Source organism: Scyliorhinus canicula, chromosome 1 (genome assembly GCF_902713615.1).
Source record: "Scyliorhinus canicula chromosome 1, sScyCan1.1, whole genome shotgun sequence".
Taxonomy (NCBI): Eukaryota; Metazoa; Chordata; class Chondrichthyes; order Carcharhiniformes; family Scyliorhinidae; genus Scyliorhinus; species Scyliorhinus canicula.
Genome location: NC_052146.1, coordinates 127,495,245 through 127,519,465, shown reverse-complemented (window position 1 = coordinate 127,519,465; position 24,221 = coordinate 127,495,245).

The following is a 24,221-nucleotide window of genomic DNA, read 5'->3' as shown; positions in this document are numbered from 1 at the left end:
AATCAAGACATGCTCAGACCTTATCCTATAGAATTTCACACCTGCTGATGTCAAGAATTATTTCATGATGTGGAGATGCCGGCATTGGACTGGGGTGAGCACAGTAAGAAGTCTTACAACACCAGGTTAAAGTCCATCGGTTCGTTTCAAACACTAGCTTTCGGAGCACTGCTCCTTCCTCAGGTAAATTATTTCAAAAGATTTACTTAAACTGCACTGATCCTCACCATTTACATATCTAGAAAGCTACCTCTGAAGCTGAGACAGAAAGTCTATTGGGACAATAGCTATATGAAAGGTATTTGTCCTACCTCAGCAAGAGAAATGATGAATCATTCAGGAGGTAATGGTTAGGGCAGTATAGAATCTAATCACCAATGCCATGGGACAATAGCCATGGTCTAGGAGTCATAATTTGAGGATAAGGGGTAAACCTTTTAGGACTGAGGTGAGAAGAAATTTCGTCACCCAGAGAGTGGCGAATCTGTGGAATTCGTTACCACAGAAAGTAGTTCAGGCCAAAATGTTGTGTAGTTTCAAGAAGGAATTCGATATAGATCTTGGGGTTAAAGGGATCAAGGGATATGGGGGAAGGCAGGCTCAGGGTATTGAACTTGATGATCAGCCATAATAATAATGAATGGCGGACAGGCTCAAAGGGCAAATGGCCTCCTTCTGCTTCTATTGTTTATGTTTCTATGTCCAGATGTGAACTAATCAATCACCTTCTGAAATCATTGTGGGGAGAGAGGTTGTTTAATTGATGTAACCATTTTTGAGTGTTTGTTTATTGCAACATACAAATTGCTGAACAGGAGTCTTCAAGAAGGTTGCCAATGCAGCAGTAATGATCTCTCTGCTTTCTCTCCCATGTCCTACACCCTATCTCTATAGCTGTTTGAAATCCAGCACAGAGATAGTGAATTTTCAAACAAATGAGAGATCAGGTGCAAAAATCATTGACTTTTGGAAAAGATCATGTTTAAAAATAGATTGTCTCCAGAAATTACAGTTTTCATGGGCTGTGCAACACCCCTGAAATTTTAAGACCACTGCGCTGTCATTTTGCAGCTGTCAGGGATACCCACAAAGGACTCATAAACAGTGAACTCTCTATTTTTAACCTTTCAGCATTGAATTTTAAATCAGCCAGAAATCAACTTCCTATTGTATACTTGTAATCCTGCATGCTTATGTGTGTACATGTATGTATGCATGGGTGAGTGTGTTTTGCAAAGAGTGGGACGTGGGTTTACTTTTTGAATATCTTTATATCTTTGCCTGGGTGGATTTTTAACTCAATAAAAAAGAACTCCTTTGTGTTTTAAACTCAAGAACGCCCAACAGACTTGTTTCTTTGCAATCCGCGTGTAACTTTTAAACACAGACATTGAGTTAATAGTTCCATCCTTATAAATTCACAAAAGAAACCCTGTTACAGTCCGTCCTGGAGTCATAGGATAGGAGAATTGTTCTTACCCCTTCACACATGGTCATAACAATACTCAAAAGTGTTCAAACTTTCCCTCTGCCTGCCAATAGAAATAAGCATCCATGGTGCCCTGAGCTTGGCTTTGGCTAAATTCCCAAGATAAACCTTAGTTTTCATCAGTATTCAGAACAGAAGGTGGACTTTAAAGTGAGATGCACTGGGGACAACTGCACTACCTGCCTCATCCTCCTGGACTATCTGGCAGTCACCCATTCTCTCTCTGCTTGCTCACTTTAAGCTGTGGGGTGACAATATCCAGAAATGTCTATCGCCAAAACTCTAACCTTTGCAGATGTATCGCAGTGTCAGAAATTGTTGCTAAAGCTCCAAAACCGAGAACTCAGGTTTTTCCAGCTGATGATATTTCCTGCAATATGATTGTCCAGGATGTGAGAAGCATCCTGGTATATCCACATGTGACAGGAAGTCCAATCGATGTCTGTATTTATTAAATGGTTAACGGGCTTCTCTGAAATAAATGGAGAAAGACTCATCAACTGCTCACAAATCAGCTGCTCCACTTCTGCCATCACAGAAAGGTTAACCTAAATATTTTTACTTAACCCAAACCGTCTGTAGATCCCAAACTTTAATTTACTGTTAAATTTGGAACCCTTCAATATTACTATCCCCTGTTATTTAATTTTAACTTTTACCGTCTGGATCTGATTAATGAATGAAGCACTAATTGTAATTATCTGTTAAATTATCCAACTGGCTTTAGTTTTTATCCTAATTAATTGCTCTCATCTTACTTCATAGTTGATTAAATTAAACTAAATGTTGACAAGTATACTCAAGTCATATGAATCCTTATGCTTGTTACATTGGATGGAGTTTACTGGCCCTTCCTGCTGGTGGGATCTTAAGTCCTGCCAATTTCCTGCTAGCGGAATATTCTGGGCCCGCCAAAAGCAACTCCCTGCGGCAGGTTTTCCGGTGGCGGGACAGACGAACCACACAAAACACCACAGATATCAGTGGAATTTTCCGATCCCAGCAATGGCCAATGGCAGGCCGCCTCCGCCATCGGTAAATACGCTGTCGGGGCCAGAAAATCCCACCTATTCTGATGTCACAATGCAATTTTTTTTCCTTCCCATTCATTCTCACAGCCTGAGCACAGGTAATATGTCATAAATCACAGGTCACAGGTCACAGGACTGCTCTTCTTGTTTAGTGCAGCTTGAAGTTGAAAACTGAACACTATTCTTAGAATTCCCTCTGTACCAAAAAGGGCCAATATTCTAAATGGTGAACAGGGATTCTCACTCCCTGACTCCGATGCAGGCTTCAGTGGGTGCTATTCAGGTCGAACTATATTTTCAAGTTATCCCCGATATGACCCATACCTTCACCGAAGATTTTATCTACTTACCACTTTGTAGCATTGATCCTGGGTCTCGCATTGCTAAGTAAGTAACGTAGACTTAGGAATAACCACTGTTTCAGGTTAAAACTTTTAAGTTATTTTATTATTACATTTTTTCTTTTAAAAGCTGCAATCACTGTCTTTACAGAAAGGTAAAAAGATCTTGCTTCTGGATCCTTCTGGTTGGTTCAAGGGACCTTCAGGCCCACCTTGACAATCAATCTTCTTTAAAGTCTGTTCTTCTTTAGATGTATTCGCTGGTTAGCTCGGTTGCTATGTCTTGTCGATCCCATGTACTGAGCAATGCGAGCTGGCTCTGCTGGCTATCTCTGAGCTGACTCTGCCTCCTCTTTAAATTCTAGTCTTCCTTAGATGTATTATCTGTTTTAGCTTAGCTGCTATGTCTTATCTTTCCCATGACTGAGCTGGCTGTAAGCTGAATCTGCTTGCTTCTCTTGTTCCTTCTCTGCTTTGCTCTGAGTTCTGGTAGTTCCTGCTCTGGTATCTGGGTTTATATTCTCTTTCTAATAGTTATTGTTTTTATGACTTTATTGTAAAGTAACGTTTATTTCACTTTGATTGTAAAAAGTATCTTTGATCTAAACATTCTAATACAACTAAATATTCATTTTGACATGACCTCACCTCTCAGGCCCCTGATTACATTGTTTCCTTTGTGATGTCCAAAGTTCTTTTGTGATATTCAAAAATGCTTTGGTTTCAATAGAGGTGTGAATTTTGGTTTGGTTCCTGTCATTTCTATAGTTTTATTTTCCAATTGTGTCCTGAGCTCATAACTTTGACTTTGATTTTGACTTTAAATTATGTTTCTCGTAGACTAATAGTCTCCAGTTTTCTTTAATTGACTTGGTGTTAGCAGAATTTCACACCTAGAATTGTCACCAAATTCAACGGAACCTCATCCTTTCCTTTCCAGCTGCTTACTAAGATAGTTAATTTCAATGAAGGTGTGAAACATTGCTTTTAGCTGTATGCTAAAATCCACTTGGTTATGACTTGAAAGGTTTACATTTATCACCTAGCTCAACTAAAACCCTCATCCATGCTTTTCCAGATGCTTACTAAGATAGTTACTTTCAATGAAGGTGTGAGCCATTGTTTTTAGCTTCATACAAAAATGCTATTTGTTTGGGAGAAGGAATCTGCATTTTATAATCCTGCTCTTTGCAGCTGCTATTAAACCTTCATGGGATCTTTCCCTACATTCTTTCATGTTTCTCTTAGATCAGATATTGCCAGACTTCCATGTTTCAAATGACACATCTTTCCATATTATCAATTACAAGCTCCTTCGATTCACCATCTGTGCTGCTAACTTCTGTCATAGGGAAAATGCTAAATCCATTATTAAGGAAGTATTAGCAGGACATTTAGAAAATTATAACACAATCAAGCAGAGTCAGTATCGTTTTATGAAACAGAACTCATTTGATGTTTTTGAGAAAATAACAAGTAAGGTTGATAAAGGGAACCTGTAGATGTGCTGTACTTGAATTTCCAGAAGACACTCGGTAATATGTTACGTAAAAGATAACCAGACAAAATAAGAATTCATGGTATAGGAGAAAACATATTAACATTGATAGATTATTGGTTAGCTAACAGGAAGCAAATATTGGGGACAAATGGGTCATTTGTGGACAGGCAGCCGCTAACAAAGGAGTGGCACAGTGATGCATGCTGGGATATTTGATAAGGTGCCACATCAAAGGTTGCTACACAGGGTATGAGCACATGGTATAGGGAGTTACATATTAGTATGGATAAAGGATTGGTTAGCTAACATGTAGCAGATATAAATGGTTCTTTTTTCGAGTTGACAAGCTATAACTAGTGGAGTGCCACAGGGAAGAGTCCTGGGGCTTCAGCTATTTACAATCTATATCAATGGCTTCAATTAAGGGATCAAATGCATGGCAAACAAATTTGCTGACGATACAAAGATAGGTAGGAAAGGATCTGTCAAGAAGATATGAAGGGTTGAATTTTATGTGCCCCCAATGGGTGTGTTTCCCATGGGAGAGGGCACGTAAAATGGTGTGGTCACCAATCCCAACATCTTAAAGGGCAGGAAGGATGGTGGGGCTGCCCATCAGCGGCTATTCCTTGCTGATCACGAGGTGCCCCCCCCCTTAGATCAAACACTCCTTTCCTACCTGAACCCATCCTTAAACCCACCCCTTGCCCCCCCCCCCCACCCCCCCCCCCTCCCCCCCACCCCACCCCCGCCCTGTGCCTCTTCTTAACCTAACCAAATCCTCCTGGCCCTAAGACCCCAGACCTACCTGCTATGGGGATCCTTGGGCCTTGATTTTCTTTTCTTTTCACAATCCATGCAGTGGCCACTGATACCTTCTTGGTGCTGCCGGGACTGTTGAAGCTGTTGACCAATCGGATTGGCCAGCAGCTACACTCGGCCTTCTTTAGTCTGCCCTGTGGGTCGGGTTGCTGGGGGGGGGGGGTGTAGTGTCCCATCTATCATGCCCCCCGCCCCACTGTACACAAATATTATTCTGCCCAGTAAGCCTATAGAGAGGGTTAGATAGGACAAGCGAGTGGGAAAAATATTGGGAAATGAGGTATAATGTGGGAAAATGTGAGCTTGTCCACTTTGGCAGGAAGAATAGAAAGTTAGTATGTTATTTGAATGGAGAGAGACTGCAGTATTCAGTGGTACAGTGATATCTGGGTGTCCTGGGTCAGACTTTTCCGGCCATTCTCGTCGGCAGGATCTTCCGGTCCAGCCGATGATGAACTACTGCCGTGGGTTTCTCGACAGCGGGGGGAGGGGGTGCATAGAACAGGAATCCCCGTTGACAGTGGTAGGACTAGAAGATCCCACCAGCGGCCAATAGTGGGCCACGGGGGGCATTGAAAATGACGCTCCTAGTACATGAATCGCAAAAAATAAGTGCGCAGGTACATCAAGTGATTAGTCGGGCAAATGGGATTTTGGTGTTTATTGCAAGGGGAATTGGATATAAAAGTAAGGAATTGTTGCTGCACTTGTACCATGCCTTAGTTAGATTGCCTCTGGAGTACTGTGTGCAGATTGCTCTTCTTACTTAAGATAAGATATAATTGCATTTGAAGCTGTTCAGAGACAGGGAACTCAGCTATTCCCTGGAATGGGGTGGTTATCTTATAGAATCCCTCAATGCAGAATGAGGCCATTCAGCCAATTGAGTCTACAGACCCTCCGAAAAAGCATCCCACCCAGGCCTGCTCCCGCGCCCCATCCCCGCAACCCAAACTACACCTCTTTGGACACTAAGCAGCAACTTAGCATGGCCAATTGCTGCACACCTTTGGATTTATGAGGAAGAGTTAGGTCGTTATTGATTGGAGTTTAGAAGTAGCACAGTGGTTAGCACTGTTGCTTCACAGCGCCAGGTTCAATTCCCGGCTTGGGTCACTGTCTGTGTGGAGTCTGCGCGTTCTCCCTGTGTCTGACTGGGTTTCCGCCAGGTGCTCCAGTTACCTCCCACAAGTCCTGAAAGATGTGCTGTTAGGTGAATTGGATATTCTGAATACTGCCTCTGTGTACTCGAACAGGTGCCGGTATGTGGCGACTAGGGGATTTTCACAGTAACTTCATTGCAGTGTTAATGTAAGCTTACTTTTGACAATAATAAAGATTATTATTAATCTTATTGGAACAAATTAAGGTCCTGAGAGGATGTGACAGCATGAGTGCGGTGAGAATGTTTCCCCTTGTGGGGGCGCATGGAACAGGAACAGAGTTGAAAGATTTGGAGCGGAATTCTCTGTCGGCTGACGGAATCGCAAAATGTGGAGATTCGAATTTTGACGGCGAGATCTTCATGGGTGCCAGTTTTATGCCAAATCGCAATTCTACGGTGCCTCTAAATGGCATCAATGCGTTCAAGAATGCACATACAGTAAGCGCATATCTTTAGCGGCCTGAACCGGTATTCTCCGGGGCCTCCGCGATTCTCTGCCTCCACTGGGGGGAATTCCTGATGGCGCCGTTCACTTGTGCTTTAAAAATCGAAAACCAGGCACCATGGCTGATGAAGGAGAGAGAGGAGGTAGGTCACGTAGAGGCGCGACCATCGGCTGTCGGGCTGGATATTGGACGGGCTGGCTGGGATGGCGGGGGGGGGGGGGGGGGGGGGGTGATGGGCTATGGGGCTGGAGTGACCACCTAAGAGACTGTGGCGGTGTCCAAGCACAGATCGCCATTGCCGCGGCCGGCAAGGCAGCCATCTTGCTGTACACCTCACTGACCAGCCACCTTGGCCCCTAGTTTTGCAGAGTGAGACCAACCATATGGGTGCCCCCATCCCCACCATCCCCGCACCCCATTGTCCGTCATACTACCCCGCCAACCTGCTTCCACCCACTAGCGACCATGGACATGATTGAGCGGTGCTTTGGCACCCTGAAGATACGGAGCGGTGAGGGCCTGCTGAACTGCGGTCCCTGAGCCAAGCCCACCCACAGCATCTGGCCAGCCCCCTACCCCCTCTGCAGCCAGCCCAGACCAACCCACCCATCACAACCTTTTGACAGATCACTGAGGCAGGTTGTAACATTGTGCACAAGTGTTTAATGTGAAAACATATATACAGATTTGTGCCCTAACCTCTATCACTACACTGTGCCCTGGACCCATGCCAACTTAACTGGTGTCTACATTTCCGGCCTTACAGACTCTAACACTATATCTAGGCAGATCCCCAAATGGTACATCAGGAGTGACGGTGGCCTGTTGTGATTCCCACCCTGTGACCTGGGTCCCCGTTGGCAGCCATCTTCTGGGGGGACTGCGTTTGGATGGGCCCATCAGCTGCCTCTGTCTCCCAGGTGGTGTGGGCTGCTCTGTTCTGCCCGCTTCCATGTGATGCACCAGGGACAGGAGGGATGGTTCCGTGATGCTGCGGTGTTCCAGCACCTCCCCTGCAGGAGTACCTGGCACAGGCCCCAACATCTCCTCCCACGGGGTGCTCGATGACCTCCGGGCTACTATATGAGACGGCGGTGCAAGAGGAGCCATCCCCTGAAACACTGCCGCCACCTGGCACTGCCAGTACTGAAGGCCCGCTGCCGTCTCGACCAGGATCTGCATGCTCGCAGCCATGGAGCACAGGGAGTGGACCACATCCTCCTAGAACTGTGCCACATCATGCTGTGACAGTGCCACCACCTCCTGTGTGTGTGTCACAAAAGCCAGTGACTGCGCCATCTCCCTATGGGACTGGACAACCTCTCTCTGTGTCTGTGCCACGTCGGCCAGCGCCTCGGCAAGGCCGCCGCCGAAGCTCTCAGCCATGGCCTACGGTGACTGGGCCATGCTCAGGAGTACCGCTGAAATGTACAGGTAGCTCTGGCACAAGGCTGCCTGTGAGAGGGCAGCCCTGTTCTGGGCTTCGGCCACCACCTGCACAGAATACCCCAGGCCTTGGACATCCATGGCCGAAAGTTTTGCTCCCCATGCCTCCACTGCGGACGCCACCTGTGCAGTGTTGGACTGGGTGGCGCACATGTCCGGCACCACCTCCTGCTCTAGAGTGTGGTTGGAGCCCTCCACTCGCACCTGCAGGTAGTAGATGCTCGGAGATAACCCCTCATGTAGTCCCTGGCTCTGTGACTGCATTGCCACAAAAGATGAGACTGTCCGTTCCAGAAGCCTGAAACGCATCTGGATGGCAGCTAGAGCTTGGGGGTCGGCCCGCCCTCCGACCGTCTGCCACCTGGGGAGGGACCTCCACCTGCTGTACCGGAGCATGTGTGGGGTGCCCACTTGATAATGCCCCAGGAACCTCTTCACTAAAGTTCCCAACCATGTCTCTGGGATGGTGGAGGGTGTTGGAGACAGCTGTGACGGGAAATCCGTGTCAACAGCGGACTCGAGCTCTGGGATGTCCTCGTTCTCGGGTCGATGGCTCACATTGGTGTCGGTGTCATCGTCGCTGGTCAGCACCTGGGATTCTGGCTGTGGCTGTGCCTGGGGTCGGGGGCGGGGGACACCAGAAGGACCCGCCCCATCACCAACAGCTCATGATGCATAATTAGACCGAGGGCTGGGGGGTGTTAGAGTTGGGGAGGAGGTGGTGGTGGAGTGGGGGTGTGGGGGTGATGTGGGAGTGGTGTGGGTTGGTGGAGGGTGTGAGGGTGGTGTGAGGGTGGTGTGGGAGTGAGGGTGGTGTCGGAGGGGGTGTTAAACGTGTCACGGGGAACCGCAACTCAGTGGGGTCTCACTTCCACTCTCGATGCCAATCTCCACCCTGGCGACTGCCCTTTCCTCAGGCTAATGACCACATCCAGGGCCCTCTGCTTTGCTATGGTGAGGTGCTGCAGCTCCAGCGATCCCCCTCAATTTTTTCCCGTTCCTGGCGGTTATGAGCGGCCTGCTCCTGGAACAGGAAACGCACAGTGTTCGACAGTGCAACGCATGCAGCCCAGGGGGTGGGTAGCAGGCGGCTTCAGTGGCTAGGACACGCACCACGGCGGCCGTTATGGGCGCCGGCATGTGGTGCATGGTGTGGGTTTGGCCGCCCTTCTAGTTCAGGATGGGGTGAGGTTACGTGTGTGTGGGATGGGGATTGGTGCCAGGGGCACTGTGCTGCCTATTTACCCTAGCCGCCCTGAGGAGGTTGTGCAGTTTACTCCGGCACTGCTGGCTGGTCCGAATGTGTTGCTCACGGCGCTGGCCGACTCGTGCCACCTGCGCCCAGGTCAGCGAACAGCGTGGCTGGCACCCTCCTTCCCGGGCTGGGATACAGGTTAGCCCGCCTCTCCTCCACAGTGTCTAGCAGGGTCTTGAGATTGGTTTCTGTAAAATGGGGTGCCGCTGTCCTCGCTGCCATCTTGTTGGTTGTGGTGGTGTGTGTGGGGAATGAAGTGTGTATATGCGACTGGATATTGTCAACCTCCTGAGTGTTAATCGCGAACCCAGCGAATCCTGCACCAGCATTAACTCTTAGTCTCAGGAACAGAGAATTCCACCAGTCTCCCATTTAGGATGGAGATAAGGAGAATATTTTTCTCCCAGAGGCTAATTTGTCTGAATTCTCTTCCCCAGGGAGCAGTCTCGGCTGGGTCATTGAATATATTCAAGGCTGAGTTAGCTAACTGACGTTAGAGCCACAATCAGATCTGCCAAGATCTTACTGAACGGCAAGTCGGCTCGAGGGTCCAAATGGTCTCCTGCCAGCCGCTACACCTTGAGATGGGATTCTTTGCCTCGCGCTTTGTGCCCCTCTCCTGAAAATGACCAAGTCCTGGCTCAGCATTTTAACATGGGAGCGGTGAATTAGGTGAATTAGGGCGTTACCAGTTTTGACAACAGGTGGGATGTGGGGTACAAAATTGAGCTCAGGTTTAGACAGAAGATTGCATCTACTCTGGTTCAACCGTGGGGAATAGGCACGAAGGGGCACACAGTTTGTGGCTCGGCAATGGGATTTGTGGCAGAGATTAGAATGGAAAAGTAAAGAGAATGTGGGCGGGATTCTCCGCGAACCGGCGGGGCCGCTAACTCCGGCACGAAGGAGTGGCGTGAACCACTCCGGCGTCGGGCCGCCCCAAAGGTGCAGAATCCTCTGCACCTTCAGGTGCTAGGCTGGTGCCGGAGTGGTTTGCGCCATGCCGGCTGGTGCAGAAGGGACTTGGCGCCACGCCAACCAGCGCCAAAGGGCCTCCGCCGGGGGGCGCGAGTTGGCACATGTTAGCATGTGCTGGCATCATCCCAGCGCATGCGCAGTGGGGTTCATCTCCACGTCGGCCATCGCGGACTGTTACAGCGGCCGACGCGGAGGAATAGAGTGCCCCCACGGCACAAGCCTGCCCGCGGATTGGTGGGCTCCGATCGCGGGCCAGGCACCGTGGGGGCACCTCCTGGGGGCAGATCCCCCCGCGCCCCCCGAGGACCCCAGAGGCCGCCCGCGGAGCCAGGTCCCGCCAGTACGTACCTGGTGTAATTTACGCCGGTGGGACCGGCCATAAACGGGCGGCCACTCGGCCTATCGCGGGCCTGAGAATCGGCGGGGAGGCCGCTGCTAGCGGCTGCCGACCGGCACGGCGCGATTCCCGCCCCACCAAATCCCTGGCGCCGGAGAATACGGCAGCCGGCGGCGGCAGGATTCACGCCCCCCCCCCCCCCCCCCCCCCCCCCCCCCCGCCGATTCTCCGACCCAGAGGGTGGTCGGAGAATCCCACCCAATTATATGGACCAGGATGATGGAACAGCAAGTGTTTTTTGACAGTTTAAACTCAGTTCCTTTAATGTGTCAAGCTTATAGCGCTGGGCAGATATTCATGGAGAGGTGACAATTTGAATATAAGGGTGTCAGGGAGGGCCTTGGGCGGAAGAAGGACATCTACATATCTGCATATTTCATATTACTGGGGGAGAATATTTGCACCTCGTATTACAGTGTATATTCTTCTTATCAGACCAAGTGTAAATTCAGAGTAAATACTTGGTAGGAAGAACAAAAAGAATTCTAAACCAAGCTATGGTGTGTATTGAATATTCACAATCACTGTCACTACAACAACCAAAGTGATAATGTGCACTCTTTAGGAACAGGTGGATTCATAATACAGATTCAACTCCAAACTGGTTAAATAGTAGGAACAGCCCACCAATAGGTGAGGCATCTCACTGCAGATTTTAAACTGTGATAGCGATCTGAATATATTTATTTTTGAAAATAAATTTAGAGTACACAATTTTTTTGTTCCAATTAAGGGGCAATTGACTGACCCTGCACATCTTTTTGTGTTGTGGAGGTGAGACCCATGCAGACTAGGGGAGAATGTGCATACTCCACACAGGCATGACCCAGGACCAGGATCAAACCCGGGTCCCCGGTGCCGTGAGGCAGCAGTGTAGTGATCTGAATATAAAATAACCACTAACAAGTGCGTTGTGATTATTTTTGAGCCATGGCTTTGGTTGGTGCATTTTGATTAGACGGCTGATTTAGAATTTTTAAACAATTATAATATCTTCTACCTCTGTTTTGTATATCATATGCATATGTATATATAGACTTTGCACATATATTTACATACATATATATCTGCACCATTGGAGCTATTGTAGAAAACTGTCAACTGTCAACAGAATGTAAGAGCAAGGTATTAAACAGGTTGCAGTGGAATCTATTAGCATTGACATTAAAAGCTGTGTGCCATTTTAGAATCCTGATGGTGAAGTATTACTCAAAACAAGAAATACATGAACCAATGCCGAACAATAAGACTGTAGTAATTATTGCACTATGATAGACCTGCAAAATGATGAGCAATGCTATTCACATTCACGGTTGAGAAGTTCACATTCAAAAAATATTGCTGATATTTTCTCATTTTTTAATATTTAAATGTGTGACTTGATACATTTGACAAAAGAAACTCCTGTGCCCACTGGCTTGTGGATTGAATTATCTGGTCCCGGGATCAGAGAAGGTTGAGGTGTTAATTTTTTGATTGTAGCCTTTAGGATTTTGAAAGGAATTAAGAGGATCCATAGCGAGAAACATTTTCCACTGATTGGGGAGTCTGTAAAACAAGGAAGTGTAACCTCAACATCAAAGCAGGTTTGGGAATACCTCTTCACACTAAGGGTGGTAGAAGTCTGGGGATTTGTTCTCACCAGAGCAGTGGATGCTGACTGAATTAGGTCAATAGTTTACTTTGCTCGCCAAGAGTGTTAAGGGTTATGGAATCAAAGTGGATGTGGGGAACATGGGTGTGGTGTTCTTTGTATTGCTTATTTCAGGATGGTTGGCGTAGTGTTCAGAAAGACCACAAAATAACTTGAACTTAAACAAAGCTATAAATGTCTTAACACTACTAATTTGGATTCAACACACACTCTTAAAGAATACACAGTTGATTATTAAAATTTAAACTACACTCACAAACAGCTAATCTTAATACTGATATGCTACTATGATCTGCTCTCACTTGCACTATTTGTACTTCTGATTCTCTCTAACTCCTGCACACACTCTCCCTCAAGGCTTAGCATCACTGCCTTATATACTTGTAACTGTAGCTCTCTCTAGTGGCTACTGTAGACACTTCATTAATCCTTGCAGTTCTTACAATTATGATAATACCACAAGGGGGTGGTGTTGGTGGATGAGTTTAGGATTCAGGGCAGTGATCTCATTGAATGGTGGAGCAGGGGCGGCATGGTGACACAGTGGTTAACACTGCTGCCTCACAGCACCAGGGACCCAGGTTCGATTCTGACCTCGGGTGACTACCTGTGTGGAATTTGCACTTTCTTCCCGTGTCTGCGTGGGTTTCCTCCGGGTGATCCAGTTTCCTCCCACAGTCCAAAGATGTGCCGGTTAAGTGGATTGGCCATGCTAAATTGTCCGTTAGGGTAAGGTTACAGGCGGGGGATTGGGCCTAGGTAGGGTGGTCTTTAAAAATGTTGGTGCAATCTCAATGGCCTCTTTCTGCACTGTAGGGACTCTATGATTTTATGAGGCTCAAGGGGCTGAATGATCTACTGCTGTTCCGAGGTGTGACGTTTGCACACTTGAATCATGGCACACAGATCGAGTAAGTCTAATTTTTTTTCAGTTGTTTCTCTCTTCTCTGCTGTATTGTCCAATGCCGCAGTACAATTTCCTGGGTCCCCTTCTGCACCTCAAACAAGTGATGATTTTTCAGGTAGAAAGTGTGTTATCAAGGCCGGCGGCGTGGGGGGGGGGGGGGGGGGAGTCATAACTGAGCTCGATCATTGCAGCAGGGATCACTAAATTGCAGTTAATTTATGAGTATGTTTGCTACATTATCTGAGGGTATTTTTTGCCTGATGCATTCCTAGAATTACTGCACAGTTTGCCGAAAATATGTGGCTGAAGTCTATTAGAATGAAAGTATTAATACCTATTAGGCAGTGTGAAATACCGCTTCGTGTAGCCAAGTAACAAAGGTGAAATATGATCTTGAGAAACTTAAGCCTGTGTCATCTGACAGGGGATATCATGATGTAACAAAATAGGGCTGGATTTCCTTGTGGGTGATAGTGATTAATGCTGGTAGGAATTACAGACCAACCATATATCAGAGTTACGGATCAGCAAAATTAATAATAATTGAAGTCGGAGCAAGTATTACCATGTAAATAAAACAAAAAAGGACTGGTCAAATTGACTGGCTCAAAAATCAGCTCTCATGTTTACTTCTCATGCTTCTCATGCAAAGTGAATTAAGATGTCACTGTTATACAAGCATTGTCAGTTGCACTTAAAGTGACAGTGGCCAGCAGGTTTAATTCAATTGGCTTCCTTCTTGCATCTTCCAGTAATTAAGCAAGGATCAGTCAATCAATGGTGCACAACCATGATTTTGTTACCCTCTGGATTTGACTCTTCAACTGCTGTCCAAACTGGCATCTTGTATAAACCCGAGCTCTTCCAAAACTCTTGCCCCTTCATACGGATTTGCAACTGGTTCCCTTCACATATCACACATGTGCTAATCTACATTGGTTGCGGATCCACCCCAAAAACATTCATTTTAAAATTCTTACTCACATGTTCAAATCTCACCTTGCCCTTTCCCCTCCCTAGTTCTGTAACCTCCCCGACGCTCTACAATCCTCCGTGAGCTCTGTATTCACCCAGCTCTGGCCTCTTGTACATGCTTGCTCCACTGTTAGTGGCTGTGCCTTCAGTTGTCTCGGCCCTAAACACTGGAAATCCCTCCCCAAATCCTCTTCCCTCTCTATCCATCTCACTGTTTAAGATGCAGCTTAAAATCAACCTCTTTGACCAAGCGTTTGGTCACCTGCTCGAATGTCATTCTGACCATCGAGTCTGAAATGAAATGAAAATCGCTTCTGTCATTGTGGTGGTCTTCTTGACAATCTCCATAATATGGCCCTTTAGAGAAGTGTGGACCTTGGAGAAAAACTGCTCATCTCGGGAGGAGCATGGTACATTCTCACAGTCAGAATATAATTGCGAGGAACTGTGTCTACATTTGTTGGCAAAGGCACTATTGCAAAGGTCGGACTGCCTCACTGATATTAGCGCACTGCAGCATTCCATATAAACTGATATTCTGATAAAACTTGACATATTGATTTGCAGGAGGAATATGCTGGAATATCAGGGGTGGGATTCTCCGATCCCGCACCGAGTCGGAGAATCGGCGGGGGGGGGGGGAGACTGTAGAATCAGCGACAATCGCACCAACGCGGTCGCCGCTGTGCCGGCCCCCCTGGCCAAGTGCCCGCCAAGTCCTGCCTGCGTCATTCGCGTGTGGTCCTCTACGTAGGACCTGGCTGCGGGGGCTGTTCTGGTGGGGGGAGGGGGGGATCCGACTCCGGAGGGCCTCCACAGTGGCCAGGCCCATGTTCAGGGGGGCTACTGATCAGCGGCCGGGACCCTGTAGGGCTCCACCATGTTGCGTGGGGGCCAGCACGGTGGCGGCCATGGCACGCATGCACGTACCTGCGGTCGTAAGTGCTGGGGCCCGTATCGCCAGCTGGAGCTGCATGAGGCGCTCCAGCACTGTGTTGCTCCCCTGTGGGTAGAGGGATTGCTGCTCCTAGCGGCCAGATGATGCCATCGTAAAACGCTTCGGCGTTTATGGCGCCGTCAACACTCTGCCGCTAAATCGGAGAATCCTGCCCCAGATGTTCAGAGGTACTGATATCTAGCAATGTTGCATTTTGCCTGAAAAACAGTTCATCGATAAATTCTATATGATATTTGATGTGCATTGCCGTTATGTTTAATGAGGAAAACCTAGTCATGCATCCAATATTTGTTTACCTGATGATATCATAGATCAGAATGTGTCTTCTGAGAGCACTGGTCTTTGAATCAAATGTTTGAAGAAAGATCTATTCTGTATCGCACAGCAGTGAAGCTTTTTCAGGAGGTCTTGTGGCACCCCTGCTTCTGAGCCAGAAGCTCTGGCATTGAGTCCCACCCCAGAACTTAATGGATGAGAAAGGCGCGTTCATAACATGGTCAAATAGGTTGACTACCAACCTGCAAATTCCAACATGCCAATGGTTGGTGGTAGGAGCGGAAGAGACTCCTAGTCAGCCATGCTTGGTGTGGAGTGGCGCTCCTCAAGTTATAAGTCATGGCTGGCACCAGGCGCCCACGAAAATGCCACACTCCGGTGCCTCAACATCAGCATCTACTCTACACATACAGTAAACGCCGATTGCATATTATTAGCGGGCCTGACTCGCTATTCTCCGTCGCCACGGCAATTCTTTGCCTCCGTCGGGAGGAATTACCAGTGGCGGGTTCACTAATAGTTTCAAAAATTGGAAAACAGGCACCGTGAAAAATGAGGGAGAGCGAGGAGTTGGACATGCAGAGGCACAGCTGTGGGCTGTCATACCTGCCACTGGGAGGACTGGCTGGGAGGGTGGGGGAGGGGGTGGGGGTTTGGGATGTCTGCCAAGCCCGGGAGGGCAGCAGGGAGTGATGGAGGGTGACCAGGGGATGGGCTGTGGGGTTGGGGTGACCCCCCATGGTACTGGGACACCAGGGCTCGGACCTGCAAGGCAGCCATCTTGCTGCGTATCTCACTGACTGCCCACTGTGGCCCGTGCTTGCGCAGAGTGACACCGGCTGTATGAGTGTCCCCACCCCACCACCCCCACATTCCAACCCCCATCCCACAAACCCCCCTCCCCAACACCGGCCGCCACTCGCTGGTGGTGCAGGACATGGCCCACCCAAGGGCAACGCCCACAGTAGTCCCTCCAGGACAGCATCGGATGGGGGCCACGGAGCATACCGCTGGTATCGGTAGCACCTGGCAATGGTACCCCGGCAGCGCCCGGGCCAGAGGTTCCCAGTGGCCGGGGTGGGGAGGGCAGAGTGCCCTTGGAGGGCAGCATGATCACATTCAGGAGCATTCTAACATTGGCCATTAGCTGCCTGCCTTTAACAAACTCTGTTTGGTCTTCCGCTATCACCCTTGGAACACAATCCTCTATCCTCAAGGCCAGAATCTTGGCCGGCAACTTTGCATCGACATTCAGACTGGAGGTGGTGGTGAGGGGTGTGTGTGTGTGTGTGTGTGCAGAGGCAGTTGTCGCTATGGAAGAGGAGAATGCCTTCGACCGGATGGAATGGAATTACCTGTGGGAGGTCCTGGGACGGTTTGGGCAGGGCTTTATTGACTGTGTTTGGTTGCTGTACTAGGTGCCGGTGGCGAGTGTGCAGACAAACCGGGTGAGTTTTCACTACTTCAGACTGCACCAGGGGGCAAGCCTTCTCCCCACTGTTGTTTGCCTTGGGTATAGAGCCGTATAGAGCCATTAGCGATGGTGCTGAGAGCATCGCGAAATATTGGGGGGGGGGAGGGGGGGGGGGGAACAGGGTCTCGTTATATGCAGATGACCTGCTCCTATATATTTCTGACCCGCTAGGGGGATGGAGAGATTATGCGGATCTTAGGGGGAATTTGGCCGGTTCTCGGGGGACAAATTCAATATGGGTAAAAGCGAGTTTTTGTGATCCAGGCGAGGGGGCAGGAGAGGAGACTGGGGGAGTTGCCGTGTAAAGTGGTGGGAGAGAGTTTTTGCTACTTAGGTATTCAGGTGGCACGGGGTTGTGAGCAGCTACATAAATCAAATCTGGCCCGTTTAGTTGAACAAATGAAGGAGGACTTTCGGAGGTGTGTCATGCTCCCGTTGTCACTGGCGGGGAGAGTACAAACGGTAAAATGTTTTTTTTTTTAATTTTAGAGTACCCAATTCATTTTTCCAATTAAGGGGCAATTTAGTGTGGCCAATCCACCTACCCTGCACATCTTTGGGTTGTGGGGGCGAAACCCACGCAAGCACGGGGAGAATGTGCGAACTCCACACGGACAGTGACCCAGAGCCGGGATTGAACCTGGGACCTCGGTGCCATGAAGTGGATAGTGGGAGAGGGTTGGTGTGGGAACGGGTGGAGGCAGCCTCATGTAAGGGCACAGATTTGGGGGCATCGGTAACGGCTCCTCTGCCGTTCTCGCCAGCCCGGTACTCCATAAGCCCCATGGTAGTGGCAGTCCTGGGAGTTTGGGGGCAGTGAAGCATATGGGAGTGGAGGGAGCGTCGGTGTGGGTTCCAGTTCGTGCTAATTACCGGTTTGTCCCGGGGCGGATGGATGGGGGGTTCCGGACTTGGCAGAGAGCAGGGATTGAGAGGCTGGGGAATAAATTTATTGTTGGGAGCTTTCCCTGCTTGGAGGATTTGGAGGAGGGGTTTGAATTGCCGGGAGGGAATGGGTTTCGGTATCTGCAGGTGAGGGATTTTATGCTAAGGCAGGTTTCGACCTTTCCGCTTCCACCGCCATGGACCTGTGGGAGGATGCTCTGAGCAGTGTCAACACGTCCTCATCATGTGCCAGGCTCAGCCTGATACAATTCAAGGTGGTCCAGCGGGCACACATGATGGTGGCCCGGATGAGCAGGTTTTTTCGGGTGGAGGAAAGGTGTATGAGGTGTGCAGGAGGGCCAGCAAACCATGTCCACATGTTTTGGACATGCCCGAAGCCTAGGGGATTCTGGCAGGGATTTGCGGATGTCATGCCCACGGTACTAAAAACGAGGGTGTAGCCGAGCCCAGAGGTGGCGATCTTTGGAGTGTCGGAAGACCCGGGATTCCAGTGGACAAGAGAGGCTGACGTTTTGTCCTTTGCCTCCTTGGTAGCCCGGAGACGGATCTTGCTAGCGTGGAGGGACGCGAAGCCCTCAAAACCAGGGGTTTGGGTTAGCGACATGGCTGGGTTTCTCAGACTTGAGAAAATGAAGTTCACCCTGAGAGGATCAACGTTAGGGTTTGTTCGGAGGTGGCAGCCGTTTATCAACTTCCCCCTGGAGCTGCTGTATAAAGATTTGTGCCACAGAGTCAGCCAGACAGTTCACCAAAAGTTCAACGGCTAACAGGCTGGCTCTGTTGTAAGTATATTAAAACCGCTATTCTAATCCTACAAGCACGTGTCCGTAGAATTGATGGTTCCATCAATTTAATATACTTACGAAACAGTCAAAGTAAATCATGGAAGCAGCCCTCAAGCCCGGACGCCTAGAACTTGACCCGCAGGATGCAGAGGCTAAAGAAATTTTCTCCCACTGACTGAGATGTTTTAAGGCCTACCTGGCAGAAGCCAGCACCGCTGAAACAACGGAGGAACAAAAGCTCAGCCTACTGCACGCGAGGGTAAGCCACAGAATTTCCACGCAGCTAAACCCGGCCGGTTCTTACACCGCAGCGCTGGCGATATTGGACAAAATGTACATTAGGCCCATCAACGAGGTTTATGCACGCCATGTGTTTATGACTCGCCGTCAACGGCCGACAGAAACACTAGCTGAATTCGTACGGGAACTTAACAATCTTTCCAATGACTGTAACTACCAGGCCGTTACCGTGGCCGAACATAGGGAGCTTGCTATGTTGCGGGATGTTTTTGTAGCGGGCCTCAGATCAAGCTATGTGTGCCAAAGGTTGCTGGAAAAAGGGCCCCAAGACTTAGACACTACTGTGGAGGCTGCTACCACTATGGAAGTCTCCTTCCGCAGCCTCACCTCGTTTCCCGCGGACCCCGCGACCTCATCGTGGGCCCCCGACCAACAACTCCCCCAAGCCTGTGCCGCACGGCCCCCCAGCTATCGCGCTGCCAAAGCCAGTTACTCTGCTGCCCCAGCCAGCTACTCAGCTGCTCCAGCCAGCTACTCAGCTGCCCCAGCCTGTCATTTCTGTGGACAAAGCCAGCACCCGCGGCAGCACTGCCCAGCCCGATCCGCGACCTGCAGCAGATGCGGGAAGAAAGGCCACTGTGCCAGAGTGTGCCTCGCGAAAAGGGCCCCAGTTTCTAACTCCCCAGTAGAGAGAACAAATCGCTCCCAGCACCAGCGGGCCCACGGGGCCTGAAACGCTGCGGCCTATGCCCCGACTCCGCCCCCTCCCGCCACGTGCAATCCATGGGGGTCGCCATCTTGGCAAACCCCCACCATGTGGCCGGCCATGTGCGACTCATGGGGGCCGCCATCTTGGACGCCATCTTCCTCATGCGATCCACGGGCCCCATCTGCATCTCCATGCTCAGATAGCTCATCAGAAGACTACGACTTCCCCGGGCACTCATCACGCGGCCCACAACTCAGCGCAGCGATCCTGCATCAAGTTCGCCAGAACGTACCGGCATCTACTCGACCGGACGCCCACTCGGAAGACTACGACTTCCCCGGGCACCCATCACGTGGCCCGCAACTCAACACGGTCACCCTAGATCAATCCCGCCCCAAGCACCTACGAAGTTCGATGGCGGAGGTCCAGATCAACGGGTACAGCACGCCATGCCTCTTTGACTCCGGGAGCACCGAGAGCTTTATAAACCCAGAGCTGGTGAGACGCTGTTCGCTTCCTATTTTTCCTGTGAGCCAAACTATCGCCCTCGCTTCGGGCGCCCACTCAGTCCAAATCCAAGGACGCACCGTCGCTACGCTCACAATTCGAGACGCTAGCTATTCGAAATTTAAACTTTATGTCCTGCCCGACCTCTGCGCGCCACTCTTATTAGGCCTGGATTTCCAGTGCAACCTCAGGAGCCTCACCCTCAGCTTCGGCGGTTCCCAGCCCCCACTCACTATCTGCAGCCTAGCCACGCTGCACATCTCCCCCCTCCTCTCTTCGCCAATCTCACTCCAGATTGCAAGCCAGTAGCTACTCGCAGCAGGCGATACAGCCTACAGGATAGGGTCTTTATCCAATCGATGGTCCGACGGCTGCTCAGTGAGGGGATCATAGAGGCCAGTAATAGTCCCTGGAGAGCTCAGGTGGTGGTCGTCAAGACCGGGGAAAACTTTTGCATGGTCGTCGACTATAGTCAGACAATAAATCGCTTTACGCTCCTAGACGCGTATCCCCTCCCCAGAATTGCAGACATGGTTAACCAGATCGCCCAATATTGGCTATTCTCCACGGTGGATCTGAAGTCTGCATACCACCAGCTCCCAATCCGCCCGGAGGACCGCCACTACACGGCGTTCGAGGCCGATGGCCGTCTCTTCCACTTCCTCCAGGTTCCCTTCGGCGTCACTAACGGGGTTTCGGTGTTCCAACGAGCAATGGACCGAATGGTAGACCAGTACGGGCTGCGGGCCACGTTTCCGTATCTGGACAATGCTACCATCTGCGGCTATGACCAGCAGGACCACGACGCCAACCTCCACCGTTTTCTCCAACCGGCACAGAAATTAAACCTCACTTATATCAAGGAGAAATGCGTTTTCCGCACAAACAGACTGGCCATCCTCGGCTACGTCGTGGAGAACGGAGTCCTGGGCCCAGACCCAGACCGTATGCGCCCCCTCTTAGAACTCCCCCTCCCTCATTGCCCCAAGGCCCTCAAACGGGACTTGGGGTTCTTTTCATCCTATGCTCAGTGGGTCCCTCAATATGCGGACAAAGCCCACCCACTCTTTAAGGCCACACGATTTCCCCTGTCAGCTGAGGCGCGCCAGGCCTTCAGCTGCATCAAGGAGGACATCGCCAAAGCAGCCATGCGGGCGGTGGATGAATCCTCTCCCTTTCAGGTTGAGAGCAACGCCTCAGAGGTATCTCTGGCAGCCACTTTAAATCAGGCAGGGAGGCCCGTTGCATTTTTCTCCCGTACCCTATCCGCTTCAGAACTCCGACACTCCTCAGTCGAGAAGGAAGCACAAGCCATCGTGGAGGCTGTTCATCACTGGAGGCACTACCTCGCAGGTAGGAGGTTCACCCTCATCACCGACCAACGATCAGTTGCCTTTGTGTTTGACAACTTGCAAAGGGGCAAAATAAAAAACGATAAAATCCTTCGGTGGAGGATCGAACTCTCCACCTATAGTTACGATATTAAATATCGACCGGGGAAGCTCAACGAGCTTCCGGATGCCCTATCCCACGGGACATGCACCAGCGCGCAGATCAGCCATCTGAAAGCCATCCACGATGACCTCTGCCACCCAGGAGTCACGCGGCTCGCCCACTACATCAGAGCCCGAAACCTGCCTTTCTCCCACGAGGAGGTAAAAGCGGTCACCAGGGACTGCCCGATCTATGCGGAGTGCAAACCGCACTTCTATAGATCAGGCAGGGCCCACCTGGTCAAGGCTTCTAGGCCCTTTGAACGCCTTGCAATCAATTTCAAAGGGCCACTCCCCTCCACTAACAAGAACATTTATTTCCTCAACATCATAGACGTGTTCTCCCAATTCCCTTTTGCCATTTCGTGCCCCGACATGACCTCCCACACAGTCATTAGGGCCCTACACAGTGTCTTCGCCCTGTTTGGGTTCCCCAGCTACGTGCACAGCGACCGGGGCTCGTCCTTTATGAGCGACGAGCTGCGTCAGTACCTGCTCGACAAGGGCATCGCCTCGAGCAGGACTACCAGCTACAACTCCAGGTGGAACGGGCAGGTGGAGAGGGAGAACGCGACGGTCTGGAAGACCGTCCTACTGACCCTCCGGTCTAGAAAAATCCAAGTCTCCCAATGGCAAGAAGTCCTCCCAGATGCGCTCCACGCAATTAGATCCCTCCTCTGTACAGCGACAAATCAAACCCCTCACAAGCGGCTCTTCATTTTTTCTAGGGGCAAAACCACGGGGGTCTCACTTCCAGCGTGGCTGAGGACACCAGGCCCGGTTCTCCTGAGAACGCTCTCAGGGCACACAAAACCGACCCCCTTGTTGAAAAGGTGCGCCTCCTCCATTCCAACCCACAGTACGCATTCGTGGCGTTCCCGGGCGGGCGCCAGTTCACAGTATCCCTTCGGGACCTGGCACCCGCTGGATCCAGCCCCCCCTTACCCCCACTGAGGAACCCGTTACCCCGTTCCCTATGCTGCCGCCCCCCTCGCGCCCCCGATCCCGCAAGCTCGCCCCACCGGTTCAAAGCGCCAGCACCAGCCCGCCCCCAGCACCCCCAGTCTTCGGTCGAGCCAGAGGTGTATGAAGTTTGGATGAGACCTGTCCCGGAGTTTGTCATCGTACCCCAGCTCTCAGCACCCCCACCCAGCCACCGCAAGAGGCTGCAACCCCGGTGCTCCGCAGATCGCAACGAACAATTCGTCCACCGGACAGACTAACTCTGTGAGCCACCACCCCCCGCCGGACTTGATTTTTTTCACAGGGGGTGAATGTGGTGAATGAGATTCACACGGTATTATAAGTTACCAATGTCACTCTGTTCCCAGTATATATATGTACCGATATTGTAAGTGCATTTGCACTACCTGACCACCAGGGGGAGTAGCGCTGGGAGTACTCGAGAGTTTGTACTGGGCTCCCCCCTTGGTTCCGCCCAGAACTCCTCCCCCTGGAGCTGCTGTATAAAGATCCGTGCCACAGAGTCAGCCAGCCAGTTCACCAAAAGTTCAACGGCTAACAGGCTGGCTCTGTTCTAAGTATATTAAAACCGCTATTCTAATCCTGCAAGCATGTGTCCGTAGAATTGATGGTTCCGTCAATTAGGCGGGAACAGTAGGAGATGGAGAGATGTGTTACATACTGAACTATGTTGACATTTGTATTTGTATTTTTTAGTGTTACAAAAACATAAATGCCTTAATAAAATGTTTGTTATAAAAAAAGATTACTGTAGCTGTCTGGGGTCTTTATGTTTGCAGTTTATAAAAATTCTTATTGTGTGTGTTTATGCAAATGTTAACTAAATTTGTAGAATAAAGCTTGTGTTTTGATTAAAAGCACCTAAGAACTCTGTTGAATAACACCTGAAAGGCAGGCTCTTGTGCTCATCGTAGCCAAAATCAATAAACAGTTATAGGTCAGGTGAACTCTATAATATACTTTGGTGTTTTCTAAACCCTGGCCTATAACAGGGGGAGGACACCCACTCCCAGTGGCCATCAAGGTGACAGTCGCCCTGAACTTCCACGTCACGGAGTCGCCACGACTGTGGCGATGCTGGACACAGTCCGCAGCCGCCACGCCGGGTTCCTGCACGGCTGGGACCATGAGTGAACCGCGCCGTCGGGAACTCGGCCCATCGGGGGTGGAGCATCAGAGGAGGGCCTTCAGGTGATGTGCTGAGGCCATCCCAAGGGTGTGCAGAGCGAAGACTCAGTTTCGGAGGGAGCGGAGCATACGAAACCTGCGTCAAACAGGCACCGCCCCTGATTTCGGTATCAAATGGGATTCTCCGCCCAATCGGCGATTATGATATCGGCGTCGAGGGACGAAGAATCCCTTTTTAGAGTCTGAAATGCAGAATCCTGCCCAGTATGTGTGAAAAAAAGCTTTGCTTGTTAATTGATTTAAAAATATGCGATGAGAGTTTGGATTTTTACATTATAATGTGGGATTTCCCCA